This window comes from Phalangium opilio, unplaced genomic scaffold (genome assembly GCF_054372755.1).
Source record: "Phalangium opilio isolate 3A_F unplaced genomic scaffold, DU_Popi_V2 ptg000039l_2, whole genome shotgun sequence".
NCBI classification, from domain to species: domain Eukaryota; kingdom Metazoa; phylum Arthropoda; class Arachnida; order Opiliones; family Phalangiidae; genus Phalangium; species Phalangium opilio.
The window spans coordinates 741,653-753,936 of NW_028324163.1; the positions used below are offsets into that span (position 1 = coordinate 741,653).

The 12,284-nt window shown below is 35.0% G+C and overlaps 1 long non-coding RNA gene across 1 annotated transcript; it reads left to right on the forward strand.

Annotated features, from left to right (window-relative positions):
* Nucleotides 1–1,846: 1,846 nt before the first annotated feature.
* On the forward strand, nt 1,847–4,740 carry LOC149680179 (uncharacterized). The gene is made up of 3 exons (XR_016365609.1): nt 1,847–1,971; nt 2,032–2,103; nt 4,575–4,740. It is a non-coding gene; the product is annotated as an uncharacterized LOC149680179 (long non-coding RNA).
* The last annotated feature ends 7,544 nt before the right edge of the window (nt 4,741–12,284 follow it).

Consider the following 12,284-nt stretch of genomic DNA (forward strand, 5'->3'; position numbering starts at 1 on the left):
CACGTAAAAGTTTACTTAAACTCTGAGTCAAGGAATCCACAACTTTTGCAGTTTGGTGCCGGTGATTAATGAGAGTATTCATTTCAGCAACTACTTTGCTTTCAACTGGGTTGGTTAATACCGGCTTTACTAAAGCTTTAAGCTCATAGAGATCATTTGGAGATAAGCTCAGAATTCAAATTGACTGATAAATATCTGTCATCCTTTCAGTAACTTTCAGTGTTTCTGACAGACGTTTTAAACATTCTTTTACTTCTATAAAAATTGAACAGAAAGCTGCATCATATTCCGCGTCTGAAAAATAATTATTTAAAATTTATTGACAATAGTTTTAAAACAGCGTTAATTTGTTTACTTGATATTAGACGTTTCCTTAACACCTTGGTAGCTCTCTTTCTGTTTTTCTTTGGTGGTGTTTGTGTAGGACCTTTCGGCGTTGTCAGGCTATAAATGTAAACATGTATGTTTTGTAGTTGATAATTATTCATCAATTTGATTACATGTAGTAGATATTAATTATTGAGGTACTTAGTTATTGTTGATAATGGAGGTCGGCTAATTTCCTCACTTTTCCTATCATTTTGCTTAATGTCATCCATGTTAAACGAGCTTAAAAATATTTCGATATCTTTATCTCTTAGAAATTCATCATCTGAAATTTCAATATCACAAACAAAATATATGCATTTTTAAACAACAATGGATAAATGTTTAAAACCATTCATTTACCATTATCACTATCGCTGCCTTCGCTGGATGGGTTATTTGCATTCATAAAAGGTTTTGTGCTTTGTCTTGCAAGCCCAATTTTCCCACATTTTAATTTCTAATAACTTCAACTTTTGAACATTATTTATTGTAGACAAAATGAATACGTACCTGGCTTAATCCCCATAAATCAGTCTCGAACTGTTACCCGCACCAGAGACAGCCCACCAGTATTTTGAATTTTAAAAACCGTTTCTAAAAACGCGCGCATGCGCGATGAATAAAAAAAATACACGTGCTATTTTGATTGTCCGCCAAGCTTTCATCTAGCCCCGCTAGGCGCGCTGGTATAGCAATGGCTTTTGTGAGCCGCATTTTTTACGGACTGTCTTGTCCCGGTAAAGAATTACTTAGTCCAAGCTGCCATTACCCTTTCTTACCTTACTTAAGCCAAAAATAAATTTATTTTTGCTTAAGCCTTTGCTCACAATAGACTACTTCCCACGTGCCACCCCGCGTGTTACCCGCCTATAGACTTTAATACAGCTAGCCTAGGAGGACTCTTTCTTACCGTGTTTCGTTCAAAACTAATAATAATAATAATAATAATAATGTTTATTAAACGGGATAAGATAGAAGCTTATTGTGTCCCGAATCAGGTACAAAGTAAGACAAAGCAAATGAACAAGAAAAACAATTACAACAAAAATGAGATAAAAAGATAAATTAACTAATCTTAATTATGTTATGCCAGTTTTTAATAAATAAACTAAACAAACTTTTTATTAAGACAAAGCTTACCGTATTTCCACTTCGTTTTCTTCCAATAGTTTAGCGTATAGCTCAACAGGTTTGAATCGCTCTTGGGCCGTAGCACGTAGGGCCGTATTCCATGTCAAAATATACACCAAATTCAAAGTAGTAATTTTGGAACTCGGCAAACCGTTCAGCATCATGAATCGGTTAATTGACCGGTTTTTTTTGCTTTCTTTCTCCACCGGAACTTAGCAGTCAACACTTCGTCGTTGCTAATGGCGGTAATGGCAGGTAATGGACTATATTGTTCTTGTGTTGTTGACTTTAGAAAGAAAGACAACTAAATTATTGTTTTAAATACTGTTCCTTTACAAAATATAAGGGTTTGCGTTGTTATAATTTAAAAAATATGCCTTTGTTTTGTGGGAAAATGAAGTCGAACTCTGCCCGAAGTAGAAAAACATTTACACCGAGGCTTATGACGAAGAAAGTCCTCTGTAGACTGTAGTAAGTAGTAAAGAAAGATTTTATTGTTTCTGTTATTTACTTATTGTTTGGTTCTGTTAGATAAGTTTCAAGCAACAGAGGCACGCTAGTAAATGATTGGAACATGAAATGAGGCATCATCCCATAGCGAAGGTAGGATTGCACTTTACGTGACCCATCCAACTAACAATGGTTTCTAGTTAATTGGGATATGAGGAGTTCGAAAAAATAGTTAAAAAATTATTTGGCCGCCGCAAGTTGGTCTAAAAAGTTTTTGAAAATTTTAAATTCCGTGCACTTACCGCCATTGAAGTCGCTATCCACTTAACGCATTCTGCACTCAATCTTGCAAAATAATCCTGGGGGACTCTAAAAAAGTGACGGACTCGCGCCGGAGTTATAGCTATGGATTTTTTAAAGCTTACGGAGACCGTTTATTTCTGATAAACGGACGGAAATATAAATGCGGGAATAACTGAAATGTTTTGGGAAAATCGTTGAATTTTTTGGGAATTCGATAATTGATAACGGTAAATTTTGGAAAAAGCCGTCAAATTACTCGGGGATTTTTTTAATTCACACAACATTATTTTGTAAAATGTGTTAAATCCTTGGGATATTTGTCAAATGTGAATGGGAGTACTTTTGGGAAAATGTGTCAAATACTTGGTAAATTTGATTTTTTGTAAAAAAAAATTTAAATAAAAGGCGTAGAGCTATTGCAACTATGTTTTAGAAAAGGTGTTAAATTATTGGGAAATTAGCAAGTGTCAACGTCAATATTTCAGAAAAGGAGTCTAGTTTTTTTGCAACTATATTTTGGGAAAGGCGACAAATTATTGAGAAAGTACCAAATGTCAACATCAATATTTTGGAAAAGGCGTCAATTTATTTCAACAATATTTCGGAAAAGGCGACAAATTATTGGGCAGTTAGCAAATGTCCACATCAATATATTGGAAAAGGCGTCAATTTATTTCAGCTATATTTTGGAAAAGGCGTCAATTTATTTCAACTATATTTTGGAAAAGGCGCCAATTTATTTCAACTATATTTTGGAAAAGGCGCCAATTTATTTCAACTATATTTTGGAAAAGGCGTCAATTTATTTCAACAATATTTTGGAAAAGGCGTCAATTTATTTCAACTATATTTTGGAAAAGGCGTCAATTTATTTCAACTATATTTTGGAAAAGGCGTCAAATTATTTCAACTATATTTTGGAAAAGGCGTCAATTTATTTCAACTATATTTTGGAAAAGGCGTCAATTTATTTAAACTATATTTTGGAAATGGCGTCAATTTATTTCAACTATATTTTGGAAAAGGCGCCAAATTATTTCAACAATATTTTGGAAAAGGCGTCAATTTATTTCAACAACATTTTGGAAAAGGCGTCTAGTTATTTCAGCATTATTTTGGAAAAGGCGACAAACTGTTGGTCAATTAACAAACGTCAACATAATAATAACTAATTTTTATTTCTCAGTAAAGAATACATTTCACTGATGGCAACTAGGTAAAGGACAAGTCCCATTATTTCACTAGTTACCAGTACACAAACAAAAAAGAGTAATAATTTAACATAAAAAATGCATTACACCTGATATGGCTGTGCTTTAAGGTGCATACTGACGTTCATTTATCAAATTCCCGAATAATTTGACACATTTTCCAAAATATCGTCCTTCACATTTATCAAATTCAGGAATAATTTGGCACCTTTTCCAAAATATTGTCCTTCACATTTATCAAATTCCCGAATAATATGACACCTTTTCCAAAATATCGTCCTTCACATTTTTCAAATTCCCGAATAATATGACACCTCTTCCAAAATATCGTCCTTCATATTCATCAAATTCCCAAATAATTTGACACCTGTTCCAAAATATCATCATTCACATTTATCAGATTCCCAAATAATTTGACACATTTTCCAAAATATTGTCCTTCACATTTGTCAAATTCAGGATTAATTTGACACCTTTTCCAAAATATTGTCCTTCACATTTATCAAATTCCCGAGTAATATGACACCTTTTCCAAAATATCTTCCTACATATTTATCAAATTCCCAAATAATTTGACACCTTTTACAACATATCGTCCTTCACATTTATCAACTTCCCAAATAATTTGACGCCTTTTCCAAAATTTCAAAGATTTCCCCAAAACATTGCTGTTTTTCTCGCATTATATTTCCGTCCGTTTATCAGAAATGAACGGTTTCCGTAAGCTTAAAAAATTGCATAGCTATAACTCCGGCGCGAGTACGTCAATTTTTGGCAGTCACCCTCGGCTTATTTTGAAAGATTGAGGGCAGAATGCGTTAAGCTGATAGCGGCTTCAATAGCGGTAAGTGCATGGATTTTAAAATTTTCAAAAAATTTTTGACCAACTTGCGGCAGCCAAATAATTTTTTAACTATTTTTTTCGGACTCATCAGGGTCCAATTAATTAGAAACCATTGTTAGTTGGGTGGGTCACGTAAAGTGCAATCCTACCTTCGTTGACCATGACCAAGATAGTTGTGTTTTTATACAAAAATGATTGCCTAATCCTTATGGGTCATGAAAGCCTGATTCGTTATACTTATAATATATATTCCATGACTGTCACAGCCATCTTCCCTTGCACTTGGCACCATGAACCGTACCTATTTTATAATCAAATCACCAACAGCGAAAGCAATTCTTATACCTTTTATAAAGCAACTATTGCATTAATTTCAATTTCAACTTTAATTATTGATTTATTGGCTACTACCCCTTTGTGGTTAAATCACAATTAAACTTAGTAAAATGTGTCATGTCCTACGCCTCATTTAACGAAGCGTCATCGTAGATATTAAATTTTGGATCCATGGTGTTTTATATTTCTAATTTTGTTGTTTTTAATAAGGACTGCTACTTCATGGAATTTTAAAATTTTCACGTTTATTTACAATTAAAAATTATTACTATGCGAGCTTTCGGACCGCGGTCCTTCCTGAGCCAAGTTTCAATTCTAAACTGAAGAGTCAATTAAAAAAGACAAAGATCTAGCTAAAAATTTACGGCATACTGAAAAATGTCAAGTTCAAACCTGGTAATAAAGCTACATTTCAGGATTTCATGAACGTATGTGATTCCACCTCCATTTATCCTCCAGTTTTACCGCTCTCCATTGTCGAAGCAGTCTTCTTTCATATATCGCCTTTCAAGATGCTCAATATCTTCTTGATCTCTTCCAACCAACAATCTTGCTCATTGACATCATTTAACCTATCTGTGATCCCTGATGTTTTATCCAGTTATCCTTCCTCTGCTGTGTGGTGTTTTGACAGTCAATGAAGTTATTAAAGTACACAGTCCATGTATTGCTAAATTCAATTTGCTAAAATAAACCTGTTAGTGACAGAAGAAAATGAAGAGAAATTCCTACTATAGAGGTCAAAAATAGTTCCCATTCGGGTTCATGTCAAACACGTAATTTCCAGGGAGCCCAGTCGAAAATTTAAATTCCTTATAGGATAAATAGGATTTTTTTTTGGAAATTATAGGATTTTATAGGACCAAAAATTGGTTTTAATAGGAAAATATAGGACTAAATTTTCTCGTGTATAGCTCTATATTTGGCTTAAATTACTTAATAAATCTTGAATATATGTATAACAAATTGAGTTTTATTGTGAAAAAAGGAACTTTATTAATATTATATCACAATATCATATCACATTACTTTTTTTGTCAATAGTAATCATGTGAAATACAAGAATTTTTGACTAGACTGCTGCTTCTGCCTAGGCTTGCTTAGCTTTTTTCGAAAAATGAGCCTCAATAAGAGAGCTCTGACGTTTTCTCAGAGTTTCCTCTTTTTTCTTAAGATTTGTTGAAGAATCTGAATCTTTTTTAATTTTTTCATTGAGTGTTTCAAGAATGAGTTGGGCAACGGTCACTGCGGTAAAGTCTTTTTGTAGTATAGCATTCTTGAGCTTTTTGTTAGCTTCTTCGAGGAGTGTGTTCGCAACCGCCTCTGACTTATCCTTTTCTTCTCTCAAATTCCTCACTGTTTTAGTTAAGTTAGACAATTCTTCTTTCTGTTTTGATAATTTTTCCATTTCCATTTTCTTCTTAGCTTCTAGTTCAAGATTTTCATCAGATTCTTTTCGCTTAGCCTTTTCTTCTTCTTCTTTTAACATCTCGAGCCTTAGCATATAAGATGAATATGCTTGCTTTGCTTTTATTATTAGTTCTTTGCTTATTGGAAATCCATGAAGGACCTTTTCATAACCATTGATGGCGTCTTTGGTTGACATTACCGCGTTAATTGTTTGAAGATTCATATGAACTCGGTCTGGTGTGATTACTTTTGCCGATTTGGAAAACCCTCGTTCAACTTCAGCGTTACCATGTGGTATCACCAAAGCGGCTCTTACAACTTGCATGACTGTAGGATATTTGGGAGTATTTAGAGAAGATTTAATTTCTCCAATATTTCGCCAAAAATGATCAACTCTTAAGTTAGTATTCTCTTGGAGAAACTGAAGATCTTGAAATTTTAGTAATTTCCATTCATCTGTCAAAGCGGGGCTCATCTTTATATTATCCTTTAATGGCAAAGCTTTAACCACAAAGAAAAGATCCTCCAAACTCCTAGTTTTTTTTATTTCTTCTGGTTTTAAAAACCTAAGATGTTTCACCGTCATATTTGATAAGCACGTCTTTTTCAATAAATGATCAGCAATTCTTGCGAAGCATTTTTGGGCTGAAATTAAGAACAACTTTTGATCTTTTTCAGATAGCGTTTTAAGATCTTGTTTAATGATGGTTCCCAAATCCATTTTGTTTATTGGAAGTAAATTTGGGTTGTCTTCCAGTTTGAGATCAATTTTATGTATTTTGAACTTGTTTGCTTCCAAAACTTCAGGTTTTACAATTTTAGACAGGATAATAATTGCCAAGTCTCTTACTTCTTCATAGAGTAAATGAATCATTGGCTCATCTTTTTGAAACAATAAGAGGCAGCGAGAGAAGGCTTGGCAAGCCGTAATCACCAAATGGATTTCAGAAATGAAAACTTTTTTACGCAATATTTGGCATATAGCCTGATATTTTTTGTTTCCTCCAAGACCCAACTCTTTTTGCTTTTCTGACTTCGACAATTCTTTCAAAAAGTAGTCTTTTAATGGTTCAATTTGTTCAAGCAAACGCTCAGCAGCTGGTTGCAAAGTTAACCATCTTGTCTCCACGTGCTTAATAAAACAGTGTATTGGAACTTTATGTTTCACTTGTATAGCCTGAAAATCTTCCACACGAGCCGAAGATTGCTTGAACCAGTAAAAAATAAAAACTGCCAAGTCTGAAACGTCATGGCCAAATTGGTCTATTCCTTTCTTTAAGGCGTTGTGCATGGTATGCAAGTTGCAACTACCAATATCCATAATGTCAACTTTGCAATCAGTTGGTCTAGAATCCAGTACATTTTAGAGAATATGCAGCCAGTATAGGCCAATTCAAGATGGCGGCCACTCAAGGGGGGAGGAGTCGAGTTTTCCCGATCTCCTCTTTTTACCTGTCAATATTTGATCGATTGCTTGTGTAGGCTTGAAGTATTATAAGCTTATAACAAAAGATGGCTTGATAGGAAAAAGACCACAATATAAAGTAAAAAAGTTATTTTATTTTCTTTAAAAGTATAGGTTCTAATATTAAAGATATTTTTTCAATTTTCATTTTAAAATGTATTTGATTTATTCTAAAATAATTCCTTCTATCTTCGTAAGGAAGAAGATAAATTTTAATATTATTTTTAAATCTTACGTATGTCATTAAGCCTTTCTTTGATATACAGAGCGTTAAGTTGTTTTCTAACGTAGAGTTCCAAAACTAATCTTTCGAGATCTTTAGTTTTGACTTTAAAGGTATGATAAGTTTCTTCCGTGTTTTCTTGAGGTTTTTCAGGCGTTTTTTCTTCAGTCTTGACTTTTATATTTTTAGTGTACGTTTCTGTCTCATCAATGGTAAAGGGTATGTTTTTAGTAGGCCTACCTCGGATAAAATTACTTTTAGGGAAATGTTTTAAATGTTCTTCGTAAGGGTTATCGGACGGTTTCCATGCTAGCAAAATCCCATTGCATTCGAAACATTGTACTAGATCATCAGTATGTAACGAATAAAAACCCGCTCTGCTTAAAGCTTTTTTATAGTTTTCATCTTGAGGCCAGGAGTAAAAAGAGTGATATCTTTGCAGCTCGGAGTTCATGATGCTGAATGAATATGATGATAGAATTATCTGAGTTATATCCCCCCTAAATTTACTACCCCCCCTTTTTTTACCTTCCCCCTCAAATTCCTTAATATATGAAATAAAAGAAAACAGTATTAAAAAAAAGTGACACATTTATTTTTTAAAAATACAAAAGAGATTACAAAGAGTATTTGTTAACAAAAGGATTAAGTTAATCTTTACGGGCACGCTTCAACATGTTTGTAACAATGACGTCATTTTTCAACCGATCTCGTCCAAACTGCTTCATGAATGATTTGTGGCTCTTTCTTTTTGTTCTTTGTATTATATACATAATACAATAATGTCCGCATGTCGAACTTGACAAGTTTTGAAGTCTTCTTTTGTTAAAGGAGCATTTTCTTGAATTTCTTTTAACAAATTCTTTAATCGAGGGGAGAAAGTTCCCTAAAGCCAAGGAGTCAAAATAATAACCCCTTCTGTTTCCATCAAAGTAAGCGCATACCCAGTGGGACCCGTCTTTATAGTGATTGTCTAAATTTATTATAATAGATGAAGGAAACTTGTCAATTTTTTGGGGTAATAAATCACTTGGGTAAACACCTAGGAAATGTGGTGTGAATCGTAGAAAGCGTGTTATCTGATCGGCGTTCATTATTTGTTTAACAAACGATTGACACGTTTCTATTTTTATCTATTTGTAACAAAGCCTGGAATTCGGCTAATACGATACAACTAAGAGTAGTGGGTGTGGGTTTTTCAAATCCCAATTCTAATCTTAATTGTCCTTGCTTCGTGGGACTCCAATGATCTGAATGACTCGCGTAACCATCAGGTGTTAAGTCTAAACAGTAAATGGCGTAACCCGAGGCAAAGTCGTCCATAGAGATATTGTTCCCCTTGTCATTGTAGTGGCAGTTTGACCCCGAAAATAAAGTGTAATAGCTTCGGACAAATTGCTTTTTACTGTAGTTGGGTCTTAAGGCTCTGGATGGGTATTGTTCGGAATTGATGAATGCTGCTAGATGATTGACATTCCAATGTCCAAAGTCGAAAGGATTACTATCCAATGTTCCATTGTAAGCAGTATGCTTTACAATAGCAACTGTAATCCTTGAGGGCTGGGTACCCAGGTAGATGTTTCCGATTGATGTGTTTAAGATATTAGGCGAGATTGTAAATATTTTAGTTTCCGTTCTAGTGTAACTATATTGGGCTGGTTTAATACTTAAGGCTTGTTCATGAGCAATTAGAATTTTAGGGGCTAATTGTAACTTTAAGACGTATAATACGGCTTCCACGATGACGGGCTTATAACCAGTGCCAGCCGCGGGAAGTTTACCCATAAGACAAAAATTAGGTTTGCTTCTGTGTAATTTTAATTTCATAGAAACGCCGTTTATCAGATATCGAGGGATATTAAACAGGTCTACGTAAAGGCTGGAATACATTTCAATTTCCTCGGATAAGGCTGTGAGTTTCTGTCGTTTAATAAAACCCATATTTGCTGTAAGCGAATCCATGCTTCCACTTGTATCTTTGTAAAACAAAGAAGCCCCCAAATGAGATTCTTTAGCCGCCGGACCGTATGACGTCAGAGCCGAAAGCAAAGCCGTGTACGCGTAGTTACTAGCAGCGGGTGTTGTTGCGCAATCACGCAGCTCCAAATCGACACGCTCAAATTGACTGTGTTGGAAATTATTTACGGGTCCAACCTCGTCAGTGGCTGTTAAAGCGGTTCCATCTTCATTTACAATTTTAGTTCTGGTGTACAACATTGTTAAAGCTGTATCCACGTATTCGCTGCCGCTAGACGTTACTTCAAATTCAATAGGTTGGTCCCCTTTCAAGGAAGTCAAAGGTTGATACGGAACCCATTTGGAATTTTCGATGGCCGTTTGAAGGGGAGGGGTGGCGAAAATATCGAAACCAGTACTGCAAGCTTCGGTCATTTTTTAGGGAGAGAAAATATCGCGAACCGTTTTGAACGAAAGTTTACGTTTATCTGATTTAAATTTGTTTGTGTTGCTTTGTTTTATAGATTTCTTTCTCTTTGGTATTTTTTTCTTTTTAACTAGTCTTTTCTTTTGTTTGGCACCCCCTCTACCGTATTGTTGTTGTACATCATCCAGCGTTTCGGTGAACCTTCTTTTAGCGGAAGTTTTCAGATCCTTTCCAGCGGCGACATCGTTTATAATCTCTGAAGATGTGCCCAGAAGCTGTTTACCAAGGAACTTTGCCCCTTTAATTAAGAAAGGTGATACGTATCTTCCGAAAGATTTCAAGAAGGACCCTATGCCGTGACCGTGTTGTCCTTGTTTGCCGACGTAAAAACTCAGACCACCACCTGACATCGCTTGCTGGGTATAATAATCCGTGTAGACATATCTTTTGTTATCTAACGCGTTTGACTTGCGCATCTTAAATGAACTTTACAGTGCAACAGTCCAAACTGAAATAAAGCCGGTTCACCCATGTGATCCTTTATATAAATGCCAACCTCGCTAATATAATGTTTTGACAAAGGGACGTAATGGGGTGAGACATAAGGCACACGGCATCCCCGTGTTTCTTGTCTTCGATGGGTATAATACGTAAGAGGGGGGCGTGGATGTTACCGACAATTTCCCCTTCTACCAGGTCGCAATAAATATATAATTGAGATGGTACGTGGTAGTTTAGCCTGGCTGGTCTATCGCTCACACCTTGTATATTGAGATGGTCTTTGTACCCCAAGATGTCGGCTAATGATTTGTGGGTCTTGAAGATAATTTTTGTATCACCAGTGACATCGGTTTTTAGTTTTACATGTCCCGTCGTTTCATTAATATGAAATAAAGAAGCTGTTTTTTCGCATACTTTGGAAGTATTGATAGTTTCCACAACGTGGTTTAGTGATTTGTAATGACCAGCCGGTATATTATGCAGTTGATAGATTTCGTATCTGGTCAGTTTTGTATCTTTTCGTTCGACCTGGTATGTTAAGTCGCATGACTTGGGGTTTTTAGGTTTTTTAAAGTTGTCATCATCCAATGAATCTTCAGGTGTTTTTCTCTTATTGGTTTTGTATATTACATTGTAGAAGCTGTTTGTATATATTATCTCTACTAACGAAATTTCCCATTGTCCTTGTAAATTAATAGGATCCGGTAGTTTAGTGATGTAACTACCCATAGTGTTATTAGGGTAGATATCCATACTAGCGTCGCTAGGTAGCGTTAAATAGAATTCAGATTTTCTGGACATTTTCGGCTGTTACCCAAGAGTTCTGTGATTTAGGTAAACCGATAAACGATACAAAATATTCTAATTTCCCTTTACGTTTACGTTTCTTGAGTATGGAGTCTATCTTAAACAGTTTGGGCTCCACTGTTCGAATGAGCTGATCCGAGTAAAACAACCCGCTTATATGCTTGTCGTCCAAATCTTTCAGACGATATAACACTGGTTTTCTGAAACTCAGAATAGAGGAAATGACAAATACTTCCGTCGAGAAATTATGTTCATAACCTTTAGAAAATTCTGGTTTAAGCTTACTTATTCTTACAAAATCACCAACACGAAATTTGACATCTTTTTTAGTAGGCTTTTTACTCAATTCAGGCTTGTAAATGTTTTTGTAGACTTCCAGAACGTTAGATGGGGAAACATTATCGGGTGCCATTTTTATTACTGAGTGATAAGAGGCATTGTAGCCTTTAACTATGTCTGGCAAATGATCTATATATCTATGAGAATTGAAATGAGTCAACATTTTGAATATTCGATGTTTTAAAGTTTTAATTAATCTTTCTACAAAAGGACAGTGGAATTTTTCTGACGTCATAGAACCGTATTTGATTTTATTTTTCTTTAGAAGTTTTTGGGTACTTGAATTAATAAATTCTTTTCCTAAATCGGACCAGATGGCTTTAGGTTTGCTTTGTTCGATGATTATTTCGAGAGCTTTCGTAGCTTCGGCAGCGTGTTTTCTTTTCATGGGTACCACAAAAGCTTTTCGGGAAAAGCAATCAATGCCTACCATAAGGTATCTGTAGTTATCGTTGTGCTTGGCGATTGACCCCAAGTCAGCTAGATCAACTTCGACTCTATCCGAGATGTTA